The sequence below is a fragment of the Ranitomeya variabilis genome, chromosome 6, assembly GCF_051348905.1.
Source record: "Ranitomeya variabilis isolate aRanVar5 chromosome 6, aRanVar5.hap1, whole genome shotgun sequence".
Taxonomy (NCBI): Eukaryota; Metazoa; Chordata; class Amphibia; order Anura; family Dendrobatidae; genus Ranitomeya; species Ranitomeya variabilis.
Window position 1 is genome coordinate 15822984 of NC_135237.1, and position 24819 is coordinate 15847802.

Here is a 24819-nt window from a genome sequence, read left to right on the forward strand (position 1 = left end):
GGCTATATATACTGTACAAGGCGCTATATACCGTACAGGGTGCTATATACTGTACAGGGCGCTATATACCGTACAGGGTGCTATATACTGTACAGGGCTATATATACTGTACAGGGCTATATATACTGTACAGGGTGCTATATACCGTACAGGGCTATATATACTGTACAGGGCTATATATACTGTACAGGGCTATATATACTGTACAAGGCGCTATATACCGTACAGGGTGCTATATACTGTACAGGGCGCTATATACCGTACAGGGTGCTATATACTGTACAGGGCTATATATACTGTACAGGGCTATATATACTGTACAGGGCGCTATATACCGTACAGGGCTATATATACTGTACAGGGCTATATATACTTACAAGGCGCTATATACCGTACAGGGTGCTATATACTGTACAGGGCGCTATATACCGTACAGGGTGCTATATACTGTACAGGGCTATATATACTGTACAGGGTGCTATATATACTGTACAGGGCGCTATATACTGTACAGGGCTATATATACTGTACAGGGTGCTATATATACTGTACAGGGCGCTATATACTGTACAGGGTGCTATATACTGTACAGGGCGCTATATACCGTACAGGGTGCTATATACTGTGCAGGGCTATATATACTGTACAGGGCTATATATACTGTACAGGGTGCTATATACTGTACAGGGTGCTATATACTGTACAGGGCTATATATACTGTACAGGGTGCTATATACTGTACAGGGTGCTATATACAGTACAAGGCGCTATATACCGTACAGGGCGCTATATACTGTACAGGGCTACATACTGTACAGGTCTATATATACTGTACAGGGCTCTATATACTGTACAGGGCGCTATATACTGTACAGGGCTATATATACTGTACAGCGTGCTATATACTGTACAGGGTGCTATATATATACTGTACAGGGCGCTATATACCGTACAGGGTGCTATATACTGTACAGGGCTACATACTGTACAGGGCTATATATACTGTACAGGGCTCTATATACTGTACAGGGCGCTATATACTGTACAGGGCTATATATACTGTACAGCGTGCTATATACTGTACAGGGTGCTATATATACACTGTACAGGGCGCTATATACCGTACAGGGTGCTATATACTGTACAGGGTGCTATATATACTGTACAAGGCGCTATATACCGTACAAGGCGCTATATACTGTACAGGGCTATATATACTGTACAGGGTGCTATATATACTGTACAGGGCTATATACTGTACAGGGCTATATACTGTACAAGGCTCTATATATACTGTACAAGGCGCTATATACCGTACAGGGTGCTATATACTGTACAGGGCGCTATATACTGTACAGGGCTATATACTGTACAGGGCGCTATATACTGTACAGGGCTATATATACTGTACAGGGTGCTATATATACTGTACAGGGCGCTATATACTGTACAGGGTGCTATATACTGTACAGGGCGCTATATACCGTACAGGGTGCTATATACTGTGCAGGGCTATATATACTGTACAGGGCTATATATACTGTACAGGGTGCTATATACTGTACAGGGTGCTATATACTGTACAGGGTGCTATATACTGTACAGGGCTATATATACTGTACAGGGTGCTATATACTGTACAGGGTGCTATATACAGTACAAGGCGCTATATACCGTACAGGGCGCTATATACTGTACAGGGCTACATACTTACAGGGCTATATATACTGTACAGGGCTCTATATACTGTACAGGGCGCTATATACTGTACAGGGCTATATATACTGTACAGCGTGCTATATACTGTACAGGGTGCTATATATATACTGTACAGGGCGCTATATACCGTACAGGGTGCTATATACTGTACAGGGTGCTATATATACTGTACAAGGCGCTATATACCGTACAAGGCGCTATATACTGTACAGGGCGCTATATACTGTACAGGGCTATATACTGTACAGGGCGCTATATACTGTACAGGGCTATATACTGTACAGGGCACTATATACTGTACAGGGCTATATATACTGTACAGGGTGCTATATATACTGTACAGGGCTATATACTGTACAGGGCTATATACTGTACAAGGCGCTATATATACTGTACAAGGCGCTATATACCGTACAGGGTGCTATATACTGTACAGGGTGCTGTATACTGTACAGGGCTATATATACTGTACAGGGCTATATATACCGTACAGGGTGCTATATACTGTACAGGGTGCTATATATACTGTACAGGGCTATATATACCGTACAGGGTGCTATATACAGGGCACGGCCCTAACTAAACAGGTGCAGGGGTTGCAATCGCACCCGAGCCCTGGAGCCTAGGGGGCCCTAAAAGTCCCTCTGGCCTATAGAAAAAGAATATTGCAATGAAAGATTTTAAATATTTGGGGACCCCGTTGGAGCTTTCACATTGGGGCCCATGACTTTCAAGTTATGCCACTGGCACTACTGTATAGGGTGCTATATACTGTACATGGCACTATATACTGTATAGGGTGCTATATACTGTACAGGGCTCTATATACTGTACATGGCACTACATACTGTATAGGGTGCTATATACTGTACATGGCACTGTATACTGTATAGGGCGCTATATACTGTACAGGGCTCTATATACAGTGCACGGCCCTACATACTGTATGGGGTGCTATATACTGTACAAGGCATAATATACTGTAGATGGTGCTTTATACTGTGCAGGACACTATATACTGTACAGGGCTTTTTTGGTCTGTATGGAACAATCCGCAATCAGTAGTGTAAGGGTATGTGTCCACGTTCAGGATTGTTTCAGGATTTGGTCAGGATTTTATGCAAGTAAAATCCTGACCAAATCTGCACCTGAGGTCACTGGCAGGTCACCTGCGTTGTCCTTACGTTTTTTATGCTACGTAAGGACATGCTGCGTTCTGAAAAAACGCACCGCATGTGCGTTTTTGCGGGAATTCCGCATGCGTTTTTTAATGCATAGTGGAGACGGGATTTCATAAAATCCCCTCCACTATGCTGTAACATCTGTACGCTGCATTTTTGACGCTGCGGCTCAACGCTGCGTCAAAAACGCAGCGTTTCCTGAATGTGGACACATACCCTTAGTCAATAGGAATAGGCTGGTGGACGAGCGACTGTCTTTGCACATACCTTAGGTCCGTGTGTAAAGAATCACAGCATGCTCTGGTCCGGTCCATTATGCAGATCACAGCATGCTCTGGTCCAGTCCGTTTTGCAGATCACAGCATGCACTGGTCCGGCCCGTTTTGCAGATCACAGCATGCACTGGTCCGGCCCATTTTGCAGATCACAGCATGCACTGGTCCGGCCCGTTTTGCAGATCACAGCATGCTCTGGTCCGGTCCGTTTTGCAGATCACAGCATGCTCTGGTCCGGTCCGTTTTCCAGATCACAGCATGCTCTGGTCCGCTCCGTTATGCAGATCACAGCATGCTCTGGTCCGGTCCGTTTTCCAGATCACAGCATGCTCTGGTGCGGCCCACTTTGCAGATCACAGCATGCTCTGGTCCGCTCCGTTATGCAGATCACAGCATGCTCTGGTCTGGTCCGTTTTGCAGATCACAGCATGCTCTGGTGCGGCCCACTTTGCAGATCACAGCATGCTCTGGCCTGGCCCGTTTTGCAGATCACAGCATGCTCTGGTGCGGTCCGTTTTCCAGATCACAGCATGCTCTGGTCCGCTCCGTTATGCAGATCACAGCATGCTCTGGTGCGGCCCGTTTTGCAGATCACAGCATGCTCTGGTCCGCTCCGTTTTGCAGATCACAGCATGCTCTGGTTCAGTTCGTTTTGCAGATCACAGCATGCTCTGGTCCAGTTCGTTTTGCAGATCACGGCATGCTCTGGTCCGGCCCGTTTTGCAGATCACAGCATGCACTGGTCTGGCCCGTTTTGCAGATCACAGCATGCTCTGGTCTAGTTCGTTTTGCAGATCCCAGCATGCTCTGGTCCGGCCCGTTTTGCAGATCACAGCATGCTCTGGTCCAGTCCGTTTTGCAGATCACAGCATGCACTGGTCTGGTCCGTTTTACAGATCACAGCATGCTCTGGTCCGGTCCGTTTTGCAGATCACAGCATGCCCTGGTCCAGTCCGTTTTGCAGATCACAGCATGCTCTGGTCCGGTCCGTTATGCAGATCACAGCATGCTCTGGTCCAGTCCGTTATGCAGATCACAGCATGCTCTGGTCCGGCCCGTTTTGCAGATCACAGCATGCTCTGGTCCGGTCCGTTATGCAGATCACAGCATGCTCTGGTCCGGCCCGTTATGCAGATCACAGCATGCTCTGGTCCAGTCCGTTTTGCAGATCACAGCATGCGCTGGTCCGGCCCGTTTTGCAGATCACAGCATGCTCTGGTCCGGTCCGTTTTGCAGATCACAGCATGCTCTGGTCCAGTCCGTTTTGCAGATCACAGCATGCTCTGGTCCGGTCCGTTTTGCAGATCACAGCATGCGCTGGTCCGGCCCGTTTTGCAGATCACAGCATGCTCTGGTCAGCCCGTTTGGCAGATCACAGCCCGCAGCAGGGTAGTAGTGCATGCGTTGTTCATGTACTAATGTTGAAGGATTTGCAGGTCAGGATGTGGTAAATGTGCACGAATTCTGATCATTGCGGCTCCTTATACATCAGAGCCGAGCATCTGGGCATAAATGGTCGTATTCTCACAGCACTTAGGCTACTTCCACACTTCCATCGGCCCGACGGATGTTGTGCTAAATTTAGCACAGCGTGGGCAGCGGATGCAGTTTTACAACGCATCCGCTGCCCATTGTGATGAGCGGGGAGGAGGGGGCGGAGTTCTGGCCGCGCATGCGTGATCGGAAATGGCAGACCCGACGGACAAAAAAAACGTTACGTTGAGCGTTTTTTTGTCACAACGGACCGCTAAAACACAACGCATCCGTCGTCCATTAAAGTGTATGGCAAAAAAACGGATCCTGAGGGCACATTAGCAGGATCCGTCTTTTTGCCATAACGGCAGATTGCGATGGAGGCAAAAGGACGGAAGTGTGAAAGAGGCCTTAGGCACCGCAGTAACCAGAACGCGTCCCCCCTGTCCACGGTCCGTGGAGCTTGCTGTAAGATGCACGCGTTCTCCAGAGAATGTCATAGGGAGCGAGGATCAGATGGCGGGCTCATCACAATGCAGCCACATTTACTGACATTATAGCAGCAAGTGACAACCAGTGCGGTCGCCTGGTCAGCGTGCAAAGCCCAGAGGAGCGCAGGAACCGATGGACATCTCTGGAGATGATCGTACGAATAGGAAGGCTATGTGCACACGTAGGAAGAGGTGCACAATTTTCTGCACAAAATCCGCATCTCCTGGCAGAGTCCGCAGCCGCGGTTTTTATGAGGAATTGATGCGGATTTTGTGCGGTTTTTGCCACTGCGGATTTTTATCATGGAGGGGTACAGAAACGCTGCAGATCCGCACAAAAGACGTGACATGCACTTCTTTGAAATCCGCAGCAATTCCGCACAGCTTTTTTTTTTGGCCCATTGAATTACATTGTACTGTACATCACAGTGCGGATCTGAAGCGTTTCTGCACGGAAAAATCAGCTGCGGATCCGCAGCAAATCCGCATCGTGTGCACATAGCCTAAGACCTCTCCAGTGCCCTATGTGGGACCCTCAGGCTGTATTTACACTTTGCACCCACAGTACATTTTTTTTTGTGGCAAAACTATTTTTCAAAAATGAAAACCACGCTGGTCACACCATGCAGACTTTGGGTACATTCACATTGAATTTGGACCAGTAAGTCTGTGCCTGAAGCACTGGGGCCATTACCCTTACTATGGAGAAGTCATTAGTGCTCGGTCTTTCCTTTGGTTCAGCACAATCTGCCATACTGCGGTCGGCACAAAATCGTGGTCCGTTACGGCTTTAGAAAGTGGAGAGTCGTGAAGCAGAGGCCACACGGCCCAGAGCGACGTCACCCGGCTCATTAACGTCCTGGCCTCCTCGGTATTCCACCGACATGTGCACCAAAGGCAATGTGACCATAGGAGAAAGAGGCCACGACTGTGACCCTCCAGAGACGACGTCAGACTCCAACGGAAATAGATTTTATTTTACAACCTGCAACATATAAGGATCAGGTCACACTGTCAGCAATGCCGATCCCCCCGCACGGGCGGCAGCATTCTGGGGTCACTACCCCTGCAGTCATCTGCCGCGCCCACGATTAATGACCCTCACACAGTATCCATAATCAGTGCTGCACCGCAGTGCGGTACAATCTGTAGCTTTAGTTTAGGTCACATCAGCCCTGGTGCCATCACATTACAGACACTCCTTGGTCAGAGCTCCATATTCATCAGACGCCTGGATTACAGCAAAGATCACGTCCATCATCTGCAGCCCGTCCTCCTGCAAGAAAAACCAAAACACTAAGAAGAGGGACAGATGAGAGCGACAGAGGCCTCAGTCCTGAGGAAATAAATCCATTTAGGACAAGAAAACATTGCAGCTGCAGACAGTTTTCGCTTACCTTTTCATCCATATAGGCGCAGATACCAAATTACATGTAAATATTTAAAGGGAACCAGTCAGCAGATTGTGCTCAGTGACTACAGACAGTGTCAGGTCAGTGCCGTTATACTGATTACACTGATACCTGTGATCAGGATTGTGCTCAGTAACTACAGAGAGTGTCAGGTCAGTGCCGTTATACTGATTACACTGATACCTGTGATCAGGATTGTGCTCAGTGACTACAGACAGTGTCAGGCCGGTGCCGTTATACTGATTACACTGATACCTGTGATCAGGATTGTGCTCAGTAACTACAGAGAGTGTCAGGTCAGTGCCGTTATACTGATACCACTGATACCTGTGATCAGGACTGTGCTCAGTGACTACAGACAGTGTCAGGTCGGTGCCGTTATACTGATTACACTGATACCTGTGATCAGGACTGTGCTCAGTGACTACAGGCAGTGTCAGGTCGGCTCCGTTATACTGATTACACTGATACCGGTGATCATGATTGTGCTCAGTGACTACAGACAGTGTCAGGTCAGTGCCGTTATACTGATTAGGCCGGAGACACACTACTGCGAGATACGGCCGAGTCTCGCTGGTTAAAAGCAAGCTGTGGCACCTGCACTCCGGAGCGGAGCGTGCAGCTGCATAGCAATACATGGAGCTGCACGCTCCGCTCCGGAGTGCCGGTGCCACAGCTTGCTTTTAACCAGCGAGACTCGGCCGTATCTCGCAGCAGTGTGTCTCCGGCCTTACACTGATACCGGTGATCAGGATTGTGCTCAGTGACTACAGTGTCAGGTCGGTGCCGTTATACTGATTACACTGATACCTGTGATCAGGATTGTGCTCAGTGACTACAGACAGTGTCAGGTCGGTGCCGTTATACTGATTACACTGATACCTGTGATCAGGATTGTGCCCAGTGACTACAGGAAGTGTCAGGTCGGTGCCGTTATACTGATTACACTGATACCTGTGATCAGGATTGTTCTCAGTGACTACAGACAGTGTCAGGTCGGCTCCGTTATACTGATTACACTGATACCTGTGATCAGGATTGTGCTCAGTGACTACAGACAGTGTCAGGTCGGTGCCGTTATACTGATACCTGTGATCAGGATTGTGCTCAGTGACTACAGACAGTGTCAGGTCGGTGCCGTTATACTGATTACACTGATACCTGTGATCAGGATTATGCTCAGTGACTACAGACAGTGTCAGGTCGGTGCCGTTATACTGATTACACCGATACCTGTGATCAGGATTGTGCTCAGTGACTACAGTGTCAGGTCGGCGCCGTTATACTGATTACACTGATACCTGTGATCAGGATTGTGCTCAGTGACTACAGTGTCAGGTTGGTGCCGTTATACTGATTACACTGATAACTGATCAGGATTGTGCTCAGTGACTACAGACAGTGTCAGGTCGGCGTCGTTATACTGATTACACTGATACCTGTGATCAGGATTTTGCTCAGTGACTACAGGCAGTGTCAGGTCGGCTCCGTTATACTGATACCTGTGATCAGGTTTGTGCTCAGTGACTACAGTGTCAGGTCGGTGCCGTTATACTGATTACACTGATACCTGTGATCAGGATTGTGCTCAGTGACTACAGACAGTGTCAGGTCAGTACCGTTATACTGACTACACTGATACCTGTGATCAGGATTGTGCTCAGTGACTACAGTGTCAGGTCGGCGCCGTTATACTGATTACACTGATACCTGTGATCAGGATTGTGCTCAGTAACTACAGACAGTGTCAGGTCGGTGCCGTTATACTGATACCTGTGATCAGGATTGTGCTCAGTGACTACAGACAGTGTCAGGTCGGTGCCGTTATACTGATTACACAGATACCTGTGATCAGGATTGTGCTCAGTGACTACAGTGTCAGGTTGGTGCCGTTATACTGATTACACTGATAACTGATCAGGATTGTGCTCAGTGACTACAGTGTCAGGTCGGCGTCGTTATACTGATTACACTGATACCTGTGATCAGGATTGTGCTCAGTGACTACAGACCGTGTCAGGTCGGTGCCGTTATACTGATTACACTGATACCTGTGATCAGGATTGTGCTCAGTAACTACAGACAGTGTCAGGTCAGTGCCGTTATACTGATTACACTGATAACTGATCAGGATTGTGCTCAGTGACTACAGAATCAGGTCGGTGCCGTTATACTGATTACACTGATACCTGTGATCAGGATTGTGCTCAGTGACTACAGGCAGTGTCAGGTGGTGCTGTTATACCGATTACACGGATAACTGATCAGGATTGTGCTCAGTAACTACAGACAGTGTCAGGTCGGTGCCGTTATACTGATTACACTGATAACTGATCAGGATTGTGCTCAGTGACTACAGAATCAGGTCGGTGCCGTTATACTGATTACACTGATACCTGTGATCAGGATTGTGCTCAGTGACTACAGACAGTGTCAGGTCGGTGCTGTTATACCGATCACACCGATACCTGTGATCAGGACTGTGCTCAGTGACTACAGACAGTGTCAGGTCGGTGCTGTTATACCGATTACACTGATACCTGTGATCAGGATTGTGCTCAGTGACTACAGGCAGTGTCAGGTCGGTGCCGTTATACTGATTACACTGATAACTGATCAGGATTGTGCTCAGTAACTACAGTGTCAGGTCGGTGCCGTTATACTGATTACACTGATACCTGTGATCAGGATTGTGCTCAGTGACTACAGACAGTGTCAGGTCGGTGCTGTTATACCGATCACACCGATACCTGTGATCAGGACTGTGCTCAGTGACTACAGACAGTGTCAGGTCGGTGCTGTTATACCGATTACACTGATACCTGTGATCAGGATTGTTCTCAGTGACTACAGACAGTGTCAGGTCGGCTCCGTTATACTGATTACACTGATACCTGTGATCAGGATTGTGCTCAGTGACTACAGACAGTGTCAGGTCGGTGCCGTTATACTGATACCTGTGATCAGGATTGTGCTCAGTGACTACAGACAGTGTCAGGTCGGTGCCGTTATACTGATTACACTGATACCTGTGATCAGGATTGTGCTCAGTGACTACAGACAGTGTCAGGTCGGTGCCGTTATACTGATTACACTGATACCTGTGATCAGGATTATGCTCAGTGACTACAGACAGTGTCAGGTCGGTGCCGTTATACTGATTACACTGATACCTGTGATCAGGATTGTGCTCAGTGACTACAGTGTCAGGTCGGCGCCGTTATACTGATTACACTGATACCTGTGATCAGGATTGTGCTCAGTGACTACAGACAGTGTCAGGTCGGTGCTGTTATACCGATCACACCGATACCTGTGATCAGGACTGTGCTCAGTGACTACAGACAGTGTCAGGTCGGTGCTGTTATACCGATTACACTGATACCTGTGATCAGGATTGTGCTCAGTGACTACAGGCAGTGTCAGGTCGGTGCCGTTATACCGATTACACTGATAACTGATCAGGATTGTGCTCAGTAACTACAGACAGTGTCAGGTCGGTGCCGTTATACTGATTACACTGATAACTGATCAGGATTGTGCTCAGTGACTACAGAATCAGGTCGGTGCCGTTATACTGATTACACTGATACCTGTGATCAGGATTGTGCTCAGTGACTACAGACAGTGTCAGGTCAGTGCTGTTATACCGATCACACCGATACCTGTGATCAGGACTGTGCTCAGTGACTACAGACAGTGTCAGGTCGGTGCTGTTATACCGATTACACTGATACCTGTGATCAGGATTGTGCTCAGTGACTACAGGCAGTGTCAGGTCGGTGCTGTTATACCGATCACACCAATACCTGTGATCAGGACTGTGCTCAGTGACTACAGACAGTGTCAGGTCGGTGCTGTTATACCGATTACACTGATACCTGTGATCAGGATTGTGCTCAGTGACTACAGACAGTGTCAGGTCGGTGCCGTTACACTGATAACTGATCAGGATTGTGCTCAGTGACTACAGAATCAGGCTGGCGCAGTTATACTGATTACACTGATACCTGGTGATGTTGTGATAGACATGAACACGGTCACTGAGTTACACATACACACGTGCTTCTCACAAAATTAGAATATCAAGAAGTTTATTTCAGTTCTTCAATACAAAAAGTGAAACTAATTCTATAGAGTCATTACACACAGAGTGATCTATTTCACGTGTTTATTTCTGTTAATGTTGATGATTATGGCTTACAGCCAATCAAAACCCAAAAGTCATTGTCTCAGTAAATTAGAATACTTTATAACACCAGCATGAAAAATGATTGTAAAATCTGAAATGTTCCCTACTGAAATGTATGTTCAGTAAATGTGTTGAGGGAGGATCTAAATTGATCCTTCACGGTTAACGCAGTGATTTCCAAATTAATCTACAGGGCGTTGCCGGCAACTGAAAATGACCAGACGGAGACGTGTGTCTCTGTATGGGGGATCGAGCAGATCTCTGGCCCCCGTTTATTGTGTATGACTTTTCATAATCAAAGAAATTATACTTCAACCAATCAGCATAAGAACACGCTCACAGTTCTTAACCTTGTCGGCAGAGGGAAGCATGAAGTGCTCTACAATGTCCTGGTAGACGGCTGCGCTGACTTTAGTCTTGATAGAACACAGTGGACCTACACCAGCAGATGACATGGCCCCCAAACCATCACTGATTGTGGAGACTTCACACTAGACCTCCAGCAGCTTGGATTGTGGCCTCTCCACTCTTCCTCCAGACTCTGGGACCTTGATCTCCAAATGAAATGCAAAATGTACGGTACTTCCATCTGAAAACACCTTGGACCACTGACAACAGTCCAGTTCTTTGTCTCCTTGGCCCAGATAAGACGCTTCTGGCGTTGTCTATTGGTCATGAGTGGCTGACACAAGGAATGTGACACTTGTAGTCCATGTCCTGGATACGTGTGTGTGTGGTGAAGCAATGACTCCAGCAGCAGTCCACTCCTTGTGAATCTCCCCCACGTTATTGAATGGCCTTTCCTTAGTCATTCCAGGCTGCGGTTCTCCCGGTTGCTTGTGCACCTTTTTCTACCACTTTTTCCTTCCACTCCACTTTCCATTAATATTCTTGGATACAGCACTGTGTGAACAGCCGGCTTCTTTACCAATGACCTTTTGTGGCTTCCCCTCCTTGTGGAGTGTGTCAGTGACGCCTTCTGGACATCTGTCAGGTCAGCAGTCTTCCCCATGATTGTGGAGCTACTGAAACAGACTAAGGGACTTTAAGGCCATGTGCACACGCTGTGGATTCCATTGTGGAATTTTCCGCGTTTTTGATAAATCCGCAGTGCAAAACCGCTGCGGTTTTTACTGCGGATTTATCGTGGTTTTTATTGCGGTTTCCGGTGCGGTTTTTCACCTGCAGTTTCATATTGGAGCAGGTGAAAAACCGCTGCGGATTCCGCACAAAGAATTGACATGCTGCGGAAAATAAACTGCAGCGTTTCTGCGCTTTTTTTCCGCAGCATGTGCACTGCGGATTTCATTTCCCATAGCATTACATGGTACTGTAAATGCATGGGAAACCGCTGCGGATCCGCAGCTGCGGAAACACTGCTGATCCGCAGCAAAATCCGCAGCGTGTGCACATACCCTCAAACTCTTAGGAGCCTTTACAGGTGTTTTATGTTAATTATTTTAATTTACTGAGATAATGACTTTTGGGTTTTCATTGGCTGTAAGCCATAATCATCAACATTAACAGAAGTAAACACGTGAAATAGATCACTGTGTGTGTAATGACTCTATAGAATATAGGAGATTCAATTTTTGTATTGAAGAACTGAAATAGAATATCATCAAAAAGTTAATTTAATTTTGTGAGAAGCACCTGTATATTTAATTTATTTGGGTCCTCCCTATTTTCATAACCAGCCAAGCAGACAGCTGGTGACTGATATCAGGCTGGGGTGGTCCTCCTTCCCAGCCCGCAGCCACCTCACAAGAGATGTTCCAAGTCTGGCACTTGTCCTGGCTCTTCCCCATTGACTTGGTGCGGTGGCAATCAGGGAAATGGTTTATGGGGTTGATGTCAGCTGTGCAATGTCTAATAATGTAATGCTAGCATCAAGCCTGGGTGGTAGGAACTGCAGATGTGTCACATCTCAGGTGTGATGACGCTCTGAAGTCATAAAGATGCCTCTTAATTACTAACCACTGGGCTTATTGCCAGCAGACATTACACCTGACATTAACCCCATAAACCATTGCCACAGAACCAAGGCACAATGCCACAATTGGTGCATCTCATGGGCCATCTCAGCCTAATTTATCAGCCCCCAGCTGTCTGCTTTATCTGTGCTGGTTAGTAAAAATAGGAGGGACCCCACGTCATTTTATTTCAAATTATTTAATAGGTGAAATAAGGCTACAAATGAAAGGCACCAAATGGTGAAAGTTTATTATATGTTGGGGCTTGTGAAGTTACATTCCTAGATGACATCTGTTGGTTCAGGCTGTGAGTTTACTGTACTTGACTCATTAAATGTCAGGTTTCCTTTGACCTGTGGGGGGGGGGGAACTTTTTTTCTTGCACCTTTCAGTTACATTGGCCAGTGCCATCAGATTCTTGCATTATTATTATTTATTATTATCAAGTTGTGATTTTTCCCTCAGCCTGATTAGAGCTGAAGAAAACTCGCAGATGAGCAGAGACTCCTTTACTAACATTGGTGCGAGGGCAATGGGATGTGTTCGTGCTTTAGTCTGAGTTATAAGCTGTGTGAGCGAGGTGTCATATGTAACTCCTCCGCAGTGTAAAGCAGCATTGAGAGTCCTCTCCAGAGGCGAGAGCAGGCCGGGCAGCCAGAGTCCTCTCCAGAGGCGAGAGCAGGCCAGGCAGCCAAAGGCGAGAGCAGGCCGGGCAGCCAGAGGCCTCTCCAGAGGCGAGAGCAGGCCGGGCAGCCAGAGGCGAGAGCAGGCCGGGCAGCCAGAGTCCTCTCCAGAGGCGAGAGCAGGCCGGGCAGCCAGAGTCGAGAGCAGGCCGGGCAGCCAGAGTCCTCTCCAGAGACGAGAGCAGGCCGGGCAGCCAGAGGCGAGAGCAGGCCGGGCAGCCAGAGTCCTCTCCAGAGGCGAGAGCAGGCCGGGCAGCCAGAGGCGAGAGCAGGCCGGGCAGCCAGAGTCCTCTCCAGAGGCGAGAGCAGGCCGGGCAGCCAGAGTCCTCTCCAGAGGCGAGAGCAGGCCGGGCAGCCAGAGTCCTCTCCAGAGGCGAGAGCAGGCCGGGCAGCCAGAGTCCTCTCCAGAGGCGAGAGCAGGCCGGGCAGCCAGAGTCCTCTCCAGAGGCGAGAGCAGGCCGGGCAGCCAGAGTCCTCTCCAGAGGCGAGAGCAGGCCGGGCAGCCAGAGTCCTCTCCAGAGGCGAGAGCAGGCCGGGCAGCCAGAGTCCTCTCCAGAGGCGAGAGCAGGCCGGGCAGCCTCACTGTAGTATTGCCGATGTGCTCTCACCGCTGCAGAAAGGGAAATCAGAGCTCAGGGCAGGGCGACACCGCATAGTTCTCAGCCGGCAGCATCCATGATCTGGGGCTGCAGTATGAAGTGTTGTCCTGACACTTGCACACCAGCAAATAAAAATAGCGCCCCCAGTGGCTGAGAAAAGTAGTAATAATTAAAAAAACAAAAAAAAAAACCTCGTACATTTCCTTTAACCCCTTCATGACCCAGCCTATTTTGGCCTTAATGACCTTGCCGTTTTTTGAAATTCTGACCAGTGTCCCTTTATGAGGTAATAACTCAGGAACGCTTCAACGGATCCTAGCGATTCTGAGATTGTTTTTTCGTGACATATTGGGCTTCATGTTAGTGGTAAATTTAGGTCGATAATTTCTGAGTTTATTTGTGAAAAAAACGGAAATTTGGCAAAAAATTTGAAAATTTCGCAATTTTCACATTTTGAATTTTTATTCTGTTAAACCAGAGAGATATGTGACACAAAATAGTTAATAAATAACGTTTCCCACATGTCTACTTTACATCAGCACAATTTTGGAAACATTTTTTTTTTTTGCTAGGAAGTTATAAGGGTTAAAATTTGACCAGTGATTTCTTATTTTTACAACAAAATTTACAAAACCATTTTTTTTAGGGACCACCTCACATTTGAAGTCATTTTGAGGGTTCTATATTGCTGAAAATACCCAAAAGTGACACCATTCTAAAAACTGCACCCCTCAAGGTGCTCAAAACCACATTCAAGAAGTTTATTAACCCTTCAGGTGTTTCACAGCAGCAGAAGCAACATGGAAGTAAAAAATGAACATTTAACTTTTTAGTCACAAAAATGATCTTTTAGCAACAATTTTTTTATTTTCCCAGCGGTAAAAGGAGAAACTGGACCACGGATGTTGTTGTCCAATTTGTCCTGAGTACGCTGATACCTCATATGTGGGGGTAAACCACTGTTTGGGCGCACGGCAGGGCTCGGAAGGGAAGGAGCGCCATTTGACTTTTTGAATGAAAAATTGGCTCCAATCTTTAGCCCACACCATGTCACGTTTGGAGAGCCCCTGTGTGCCTAAACATTGGAGCTCCCCCACAAGTGACCCCATTTTGGAAACTAGACCCCCCAAGGAACTTATCTAGAAGCATAGTGAGCACTTTAAACCCCCAGGTGCTTCACAAATTGATCCGAAAAAATGAAAAAGTACTTTTTTTTCACAAAAAAATTATTTTAGCCTCAATTTTTTCATTTTCACATGGGCAACAGGATAAAATGGATCCTAAATTTTGTTGGGCAATTTCTCCTGAGTACACCAATACCTCACATGTGGGGGTAAACCACTGTTTGGGCACATGGTAAGGCTCGGAAGGGAAGGAGCGCCATTTGACTTTTTGAATGAAAAATTATCTCCATCGTTAGCGGACACCATGTCGCGTTTGGAAAGCCCCTGTGTGCCTAAACATTGGAGCTCCTCCACAAGTGACCCCATTTTGGAAACTAGACCCCCCAAGGAACTCATCTAGAGGCATAGTGAGCACTTTAAACCCCCAGGTGCTTCACAAATTGATCCGCAAAAATGAAAAAGTACTTTTTTTTCACACAAAATTTCTTTTAGCCTCAATTCTTTCATTTTCACATGGGCAACAGGATAAAATGGATCCTAAAATTTGTTGGGCAATTTCTCCTGAGTATGCCGATACCTCATATGTGGGGGTAAACCACTGTTTGGGTGCACGGCAAGGCTCGGAAAGGGAGGCGTGCCATTTGACTTTTTGAATGGCAAATTAGCTCCAATCGTTAGCGGACACCATGTCGCGTTTGGAGAGCCCCTGTGTGCCTAAACATTGGAGCTCCCCTACAAGTGACCCCATTTTGGAAACTAGACCCCCCAAGGAACTTATCTAGATGCATAGTGAGCACTTATAACCTCCAGGTGCTTCACAGAAGTTTATAACGCAGAGCCGTGAAAATAAAAAAATAATTTTTCTTTCCTCAAAAATGATTTTTAGCCCAGAATTTTTTATTTTCCCAAGGGTAATAGGAGAAATTGGATCCCAAATGTTGTTGTCCAGTTTGTCCTGAGTACGATGATACCCCATATGTGGGGGTAAACCACTGTTTGGGCGCACGGCAGGGCTCGGAAGGGAAGGCACGCCATTTGGCTTTTTGAATGGAAAATTAGCTCCAATCATTAGCGGACACCATGTCGCGTTTGGAGAGCCCCTGTGTGCCTAAACATTGGAGCTCCCGCACAAATGACCCCATTTTGGAAACTAGACCTCCCAAGGAACTAATCTAGATGTGTGGTGAGCACTTTGAACCCCCAAGTGCTTCACAGAAGTTTATAACGCAGAGCCGTGAAAATAAAAAATGTGTTTCCTTTCCTCAAAAATATTTTTTTAGCCCAGAATTTTTTTATTTTTGCAAGAGTAACAGGAGAAATTGGACCCCAAAAGTTGTTGTCCAGTTTCTCCTGAGTACGCTGATACCCCATATGTGGGGGTAAACCACTGTTTTGGCACACGTCGGGGTTCGGAAGGGAAGTAGTGACGTTTTGAAATGCAGACTTTGATGGAATGCTCTGCGGGCATCATGTTGCGTTTGCAGAGCCCCTGATGTGCCTAAACAGTAGGAACTCCCCACAAGTGACTCCATTTTGGAAACTAGACCCCCAAGGGAACTTATCTAGATGTGTGGTGAGCACTTTGAACCCCCAAGTGCTTCACAGAAGTTTATAATGCAGAGCCGTGAAAATAATAAATGTGTTTCCTTTCCTCAAAAATATTTTTTTAGCCCAGAATTTTTTATTTTTGCAAGAGTAACAGGAGAAATTGGACCCCAAAAGTTGTTGTCCAGTTTCTCCTGAGTACGCTGATACCCCATATGTGGGGGTAAACCACTGTTTGGGCACATGCCGGGGCTCGGAAGGGAAGTAGTGACGTTTTGGAATGCAGACTTTGATGGAATGGTCTGCGGGCATCATGTTACGTTTGCAGAGCCCCTGATATGCCTAAACAGTAGAAACCCCCCACAAGTGACCCCATTTTGGAAACTAGACCCCCCAAGGAACTTATCTAGATGTGTGGTGAGCACGTTCAACCCCCAAGTGCTTCACAGAAGTTTACAACGCAGAGCCGTGAAAATAAAAAATCATTTTTCTTTCCTCAAAAAAGATGTTTTAGCAAGCAATTTTTTATTTTCACAAGGGTAACAGGAGAATTTGGACCCCAATATTTGTTGCCCAGTTTGTTGTGAGTACGCTGATACCCCATATGTGGGGGTAAACCACTGTTTGGGCGCACGTCAGGGCTCGGAAGGGAAGTAGTGACATTTGAAATGCAGACTTTGATGGAATGGTCTGCGGGCGTCACATTGCATTTGCAGAGCCCCTGATGTGCCTAAACAGTAGAAACACCCCACAAGTGACCCCATTTTGGAAACTAGACCCCCGAAGGAACTTATCTAGATGTGTGGTGAGCACTTTCAACCCCCAAGTGCTTCACAGAAGTTTATAACGCAGAGCCGTGAAAATAAAAAATAATTGTTCTTTCCTCAAAAATTATGTTTTAGCAAGTAATTTTTTATTTTTGCAAGGGTAACAGGAGAAATTGGACCCCAACAGTTGTTGCCCAGTTTGTCCTGAGTACGCTGGTACCCCAAATGTGGGGGTAAACCACTGTTTGGGCGCACGTCGGGGCTTGGAAGGGCGGGAGCACCATTTGACTTTTTGAACGCAAGATTGGCTGGAATCAATGGTGGCGCCATGTTGCGTTTGGAGACCCCTGATGTGCCTAAACAGTGGAAACCCCTCAATTCTAACTTCAACACTAACCCCAACACACCCCTAATCCTAATCCCAACTGTAGCCATAACCCTAATCACAACCCTAACCCCAACACACCCCTAACCACAACCCTAACCGCAACACACCCGTAACCCTAATTCCAACCCTAATCCTAACCCTAATCCCAACCGTAACCCTAATCCCAACCCTAACCACAACTGTAACCCCAACACACCCCTAACCCTATCCGTAACCCTAACCACAAGCCTAATCTTAACCCTATTTCAAACCCTAGCCCTAATTCCAACCCTAACTCTAATTCCAACCCTAACACTAAGGCTATGTGCCCACGTTGCGGATTCGTGTGAGATTTTTCCGCACGATTTTTGAAAAATCTGCAGGTAAAAGGCACTGCGTTTTACCTGCGGATTTACAGCAGATTTCCAGTGTTTTTTTGTGCGGATTTCACCTGCGGATTCCTATTGAGGAACAGGTGTAAAACGCTGCGGAATCCGCACAAAGAATTGACATGCTGCGGAAAATACAACGCAGCGTTTCTGCACGGAATTTTCCGCACCATGGGCACAGCGGATTTGGTTTTCCTTAGGTGTACATGGTACTGTAAACCTGATGGAAAACTGCTTCGAATTCGCAGCGGCCAATCCGCTGCGGATCCGCGGCCAATCCGCGGCCAATCCGCTGCGGATCCGCGGCCAATCCGCTGCCAATCCGCTGCGGATCCGCGGCCAATCCGCTGCGGATCCACGGCCAATCCGCTGCGGATCCGCTGCCAATCCGCTGCGGATCCGCTGCGGATCCGCGGCCTATCCGCTGCGGGTCCGCTGCCAATCCGCGGCCAATCCGCTGCCAATCCGCTGCCGATCCGCTGCGGATCCGCTGCGGATCCGCGGCCGATCCGCTGCGGATCCGCGGCCGATCCGCTCTGTGTGCACATGCCATAACCCTACCCCTAACCCTACCCGTAACCCTAACCCTACCCCTAACCCTACCCCTAGTTCTAACCCTAGTTCTAACCCTAACCCTAGTGGAGAAAAAAAAAAAAAAAAAATTCTTTATTTTATTATTGTCCCTATGGGGGTGATAAAGGGGGGGGGGGGGGGGGGTTATTTATTATTTTTTTTATTTTGATCGCTGTGATAGAACCTACCACAGCGATCAAAATGTACCTGTAAGGAATCTGCCGACTGGCAGATTCGGCGGGCGCACTGAGCATGCGCCCGCCATTTTCCAAGATGGCGGCGCCCAGGGAGGAGACGGCCGGACACCGGGAGGATCGGTAAGTATGAAGGGGTGGTGGGGGGGTGTATCGGAGCACAGGGGGGGTGATCGGAGCACGGGGGGGGGGGGATCTGAGCAAGGAGGGAGCGGACAGCAGGACGGGGGAGCCGGCAGGCGGACGGAGGGGACCGGAGGACTAACGGAGCACTGGGGGGGCACTTTAGTATTTCCAGCCATGGCCGATGTTATTGCAGCATCGGCCATGGCTGGATTGTAATATTTCACCAGTTTTTTTAGGTGAAATATTACAAATCGCTCTGATTGGCAGTTTCACTTTCAACAGCCAATCAGAGCGATCGTAGCCACGGGGGGGTGAAGCCACCCCCCCTGGGCTGAAGCACCACTCCCCCCTCTCCCTGCAGATCGGGTAAAATAGGAGTTAACCCCTTCACCCGATCTGCAGGGACGCGATCATTCCATGACGCATACGCTGCGTCATAGGTCGTTTTGGCACCGACTTTCATGACGCAGCGTATGCGTCAAAGGTCGTTAAGGGGTTAATTGATCAGTGACAAATGAATGTATGGAAATAAACCAATAGACTGCAGAGTCAGACTGATATTACAGCAAAACCTCCACTATTCAGAGAGGAGCTGAAAATGTTCACCCACCAGAGAAGACCTCCCCCCCCACCGACCATCACCAGGACTTCTCCCATCCTACAGAACGTGTCTGGGATCTATGTAACCTCCCCCCGGAGGAGCAGGACGAGGCCTCAAACCGTCCCAGGGATGATCTAGCAGAGTCTACAGGAATGATCGGGACTACGACAAGCCCCATCATGCTGGGACCTGCCCGGAGGAGCTGCCAGAGGACCACACACACCTTGTACACAGCGTCACCCCCACGTCACACCGTGCGGCTCCTGAAGAACAAAGGTGACAATTCAGATGAACGGTAACACAACCATGAATAGGGGGATGAATGGTAGAAGATAAGTGATAGTAGGAGGGGGTGTCTGGGACTCCTATAACCTCCCCCTATAGCAACAGGACGAGGCTTCAAACCGTCCCAGGGATGATCTAGCAGAGTCTACAGGAATGATTAGGAGTACTACAAGTCCCATCATGCTGACAGACCTGCATGTGCTTATCACTGCTGATCCCACCATCTTACCGTCTGCTTCCTAGGATCTCTACGTCCTCATGCTGCACGTGACTTATCGGCGCTGTGCACATTCCGCAGTTTCACATTTTTTGTTGCGTCACAGTGGATACATCTGAAGAAGAATAAATAATCAGAGACGTTCTATACAAGGTGGGGGGTCATAGTGTCCATACACCATACAAGGTGGGGGGTCTTATAGTGTCCATACACCATACAAGGTGGGGGTCTTATAGTGTCCATACACCATACAAGGTGGGGGTCTTATAGTGTCCATACACCATACAAGGTGGGGGTCATAGTGTCCATATACCATACAAGCTGGGGGTCTTATAGTGTCCATACACCATACAAGGTGGGGTCTTATAGTGTCCATACACCATACAAGGTGGGGGGTCTTATAGTGTCCATACACCATACAAGGTGGGGGGTCTTATAGTGTCCATACACCATACAAGGTGGGGGTCTTATAGTGTCCATACACCATACAAGGTGGGGGGTCTTATAGTGTCCATACACCATACAAGGTGGGGGTCTTATAGTGTCCATACACCATACAAGGTGGGGGTCTTATAGTGTCCATACACCATACAAGGTGGGGGTCTTATGTCCATACACCATACAAGGTGGGGTCTTATAGTGTCCATACACCATACAAGGTGGGGTCTTACAGTGTCCATATACCATACAAGGTGGGGGTCTTATAGTGTCCATACACCATACAAGGTGGGGGGTCTTATAGTGTCCATACACCATACAAGGTGGGGGGTCTTATAGTGTCCATACACCATACAAGGTGGGGGGTCTTATAGTGTCCATACACCATACAAGGTGGGGGTCTTATAGTGACCATACACCATACAAGGTGGGGGTCTTATAGTGTCCATACACTATACAAGGTGGGGGTCTTATAGTGTCCATACACTATACAAGGTGGGGGTCTTATAGTGACCATACACCATACAAGGTGGGGGTCTTATAGTGACCATATACCATACAAGGTGGGGGTCTTATAGTGTCCATACACTATACAAGGTGGGGGTCTTATAGTGTCCATACACCATACAAGGTGGGGGTCTTATAGTGACCATATACCATACAAGGTGGGGGTCTTATGTCCATATAACGGGTGTCTGGGACTCCTATAACCTCCCCCTATAGGAGTAGGACGAGGCTTCAAACTGTCCCAGGGCTGATCTTGCAGAGTCTACAGGAATGATCAGGACTACGACAAGCCCCATCATGCTGACAGACCTGCCCGGAGGAGCTACCAGAGGACCATACACACCTTGTACACAGCTTTATCCCCATCGGACCGTGCAGCTCCTAAAGGACAAGAAATGTGAAACAGTAAGGATGAACTGTATAAGCATGATCCATAGGGGATGGGAGAAGAATGGTATAACATAAGCATTATCCATAGCGGAAAGGGGCATTTCCAGGGACAGAACGTGTCTGGGATCTATGTAACCTCCCCCCGGAGGAGCAGGACGAGGCCTCAAACCGTCCCAGGGATGATCTAGCAGAGTCTACAGGAATGATCGGGACTACGACAAGCCCCATCATGCTGGTACCTGCCCGGAGGGGCTACCAGAGGACCATACACACCTTGTACACAGCGTCACCCCCACATCGCACCGTGCGGCTCCTGAAGAACAAAGGTGACAATTCAGATGAACGGTAACACAACCAAACAATGAATAGGGGGATGAATGGTAGAAGATAAGTGATAGGGCTCATTTCCACTTGCGAGAAACACGTCCGTGTCTCGCATGTGGAAACTAAGCTCTGGTGACGGCACTTTGGAGCGGAGCGTGCAGCTCCATGTGTTGCTATGCGGCCGCACGCTCCGCTCTGGAGTGCCGGCGCCACAGCTTGGTTTCCACATGCGAGACACGGACGTGTTTCTCGCAAGTGGAAATGAGCCCTTAGTAGGAGGGGGTGTCTGGGACTCCTATAACCTCCCCCTATAGCAACAGGACGAGGCTTCAAACCGCCCCAGAGCTGATCTAGCAGAGTCTACAGGAATGATCGGGACTATGACAAGCCCCATCATGCTGGGACCTGCACAGATCGGTCAAATGGTCCAACCCCCTATACCCAGTACTGACATTACGTGAGCTATAGGGGCGGCCACACTGTCAGACCCCTACACCCAGTACTGGTGAGCTCTAGGGGCGGTCACATGATCAGCCCCCTACACCCAGTACTGGTGAGCTACAGGGGCAGCCACACGGTCAGACCCCTACACCCAGTACTGGTGAGCTATAGGGGGTGGCCACACGGTCAGACCCCTACACCCAGTACTGGTGAGCTACAGGGGCAGCCACACGGTCAGACCCCTACACCCAGTACTGGTGAGCTACAGGGGCAGCCACACGGTCAGACCCCTACACCCAGTATTGGTGAGCTATAGGGGGTGGCCACACGGTCAGACCCCTACACCCAGTACTGGTGAGCTATAGGGCGGTCAGACCCCTACACCCAGCACTGGTGAGCTATAGGGGCAATAGTAATAAATCACTTGGCACTCAAATGGTTTCTTTCAGATGAAAAAAGTGAACATCCCATTTATTTGTGCATCCAGTTCAAAGATTATTTAAACGTTTTCGGTCAAATCACAAGACCTTCATCAGAAATATCCTTAACAAAACTGGAAGCATAGGACAATGAGGTATATGAGCCTAAGCAACCCGGGATGGAAAGCGCACCTGGAGCGTCTCAGATCCTTGAAGAGAGAAGGAGGGTGTGTATCCGCTGCTGCATATGGCACTTATAGACGTCCGGTCCGTCACGCTGTGTGGAGTGATCCCGGGGGCTGCTCTAGGAGCTATAGGGCGGCCACACGGTCAGACCCCTACACCCAGCACTGGTGAGCTATAGGGGCAGCCACACGATCAGACCCCTACACCCAGCACTGGTGAGCTATAGGGCGGTCAGACCCCTACACCCAGTACCGGTGAGCTATAGGGGCGGTCAGACCCTTCATTACATGCTGAGCCCCGATGTCTGTACAGAGGACACCGGCTCCGCTCACAGATCCCATCACACATAGGATGGAAGTGATAACAATCCTCCATCACTACTGCCCCATCATTCACAGACGGTAGCTGATCCTATGTAGCCGGTTGCCCTCCAGTCATAGCGGGTCACGTGGCCCTCAGTCCGCGCTATAATGGAGCAGTATAAGCGGGTTATTACATACCATCGGAGGCCGCCAGCTTCACTTCACTCTCCCGACAAAGCCTCGTCTGCGATAGGAGGCTCCGAGCTGCCGCACCGCTCCGAGCTGCCGCACCGCTCCCCGGCCACGTGTAGACTGCGCTCTCCGAGCGCGCAGCAGCAGCTTCCTTCCCTCCGGGCGATACCATTGCTTTCTCACAATATTACACCCTGACATTATCTTGTTACCGCCGCAGCCACCGGTGATAATATACACGAAAAGGTTTATTATACCGATTGGTGTGGAAGTTTTATCAAACTCACCAGGCAGTGGAGAGCAATGGCGAGTTGTAGCGAGCACCCCCCCCCCCCCGGGTGCAGAGAATGGTTCGGTCTGGATAGATGGTTGCAGCACTCACACTGTACAGCAGAGGGCGCATGGAGAATTCTTCCTGTAATGGATGGGGGCTGGGGAGGTTGTGATGAGAAGTTATACAACTTCTGTTCATCCTGTTCCCTTCCCTTTAGGCCACGTGCACACGTTGCTGATTGGTGTGCGGATTTTTCCAGACAGATTTTAGTAAATCCGCACTGCGGCTTTCCTGTGGAATTATCGTGGATTTACCGCAATTTTTTGTGCAGATTCCTATTGAGGAGAAGGTGTAAACCGCTGTGGAATCCGCACAAAGAATTGACATGCAGCGGAATAAACAACGCTACATTTCCATGTGTTTTTTTCCACAGCATGTGCACAGCGGATTTTGTTTTCCATAGGTTTACATGGTACTGTACAATGCATGGTCTCCTGCAGACTCTGCCCCATGTATGATAATAATAGTAATCTTTAATAATCTTTATTTTTATATAGCGCAGCACTTTACAGTTTGCACACATTATCATCGCTGTCCCCTTTGGGGCTCACAATCTAAATTGCCTATCAGTCTGTCTTTGGAATGTGGGAGGAAACCAGAGTGCCCGGAGGAAACCCACCCAAACACGGGGAGAAAATACAAACTCCTGGCAGATGTTGTCCTGGGTGGGATTAGCGCTGCAAGGCTGCTGTGCTAACCACTGCACCACCGTGCTGCCCATGATCTCTCCTGCAGACTCTGCCCCATGTATGATCTCTCCTGCGGACTCTGCCACATGTACGATCTCTCCTGCGGACTCTGCCACATGTATGATCTCTCCTGCAGACTCTGCCCCATGTACGATCTCTCCTGCGGACTCTGCCCCATGTACGATCTCTCCTGCGGACTCTGCCACATGTACGATCTCTCCTGCGGACTCTGCCCCATGTACGATCTCTCCTGCGGACTCTGCCCCATGTACGATCTCTCCTGCGGACTCTGCCCCATGTATGATCTCTCCTGCGGACTCTGCCCCATGTATGATCTCTACTGCAGACTCTGCCACATGTATGATCTCTCCTGCAGACTCTGCCACATGTATGATCTCTCCTGCGGACTCT

The 24819-nt window shown here is 48.5% G+C and overlaps 1 long non-coding RNA gene and 5 other non-coding genes across 8 annotated transcripts; all 6 read right to left on the bottom strand.

Annotated features, from left to right (window-relative positions):
• Positions 1-6095: 6095 nt before the first annotated feature.
• LOC143781342 (uncharacterized) lies at positions 6096-24087 on the bottom strand. 3 transcript variants are annotated; one of them, XR_013216665.1, is made up of 6 exons: positions 23392-24087; positions 21795-21834; positions 21475-21512; positions 20199-20301; positions 19908-19947; positions 6096-6415 (listed from the first exon to the last, which is right to left on the bottom strand). It is a non-coding gene; the product is annotated as an uncharacterized LOC143781342 (long non-coding RNA). The 3 variants fall into 3 exon arrangements; XR_013216666.1 differs by lacking the exon at positions 19908-19947; XR_013216667.1 differs by lacking the exons at positions 19908-19947; positions 20199-20301; positions 21475-21512.
• Positions 19749-19879, bottom strand: LOC143783663 (small nucleolar RNA SNORA9). Its single transcript, XR_013217339.1, has one exon. It is a non-coding gene; the product is annotated as a small nucleolar RNA SNORA9 (small nucleolar RNA).
• On the bottom strand, positions 20035-20167 carry LOC143783667 (small nucleolar RNA SNORA9). Its single transcript, XR_013217342.1, has one exon. It is a non-coding gene; the product is annotated as a small nucleolar RNA SNORA9 (small nucleolar RNA).
• On the bottom strand, positions 21314-21446 carry LOC143783662 (small nucleolar RNA SNORA9). Its single transcript, XR_013217338.1, has one exon. It is a non-coding gene; the product is annotated as a small nucleolar RNA SNORA9 (small nucleolar RNA).
• Positions 21636-21766, bottom strand: LOC143783665 (small nucleolar RNA SNORA9). Its single transcript, XR_013217340.1, has one exon. It is a non-coding gene; the product is annotated as a small nucleolar RNA SNORA9 (small nucleolar RNA).
• On the bottom strand, positions 22126-22256 carry LOC143783666 (small nucleolar RNA SNORA9). Its single transcript, XR_013217341.1, has one exon. It is a non-coding gene; the product is annotated as a small nucleolar RNA SNORA9 (small nucleolar RNA).
• Positions 24088-24819: the final 732 nt, after the last annotated feature.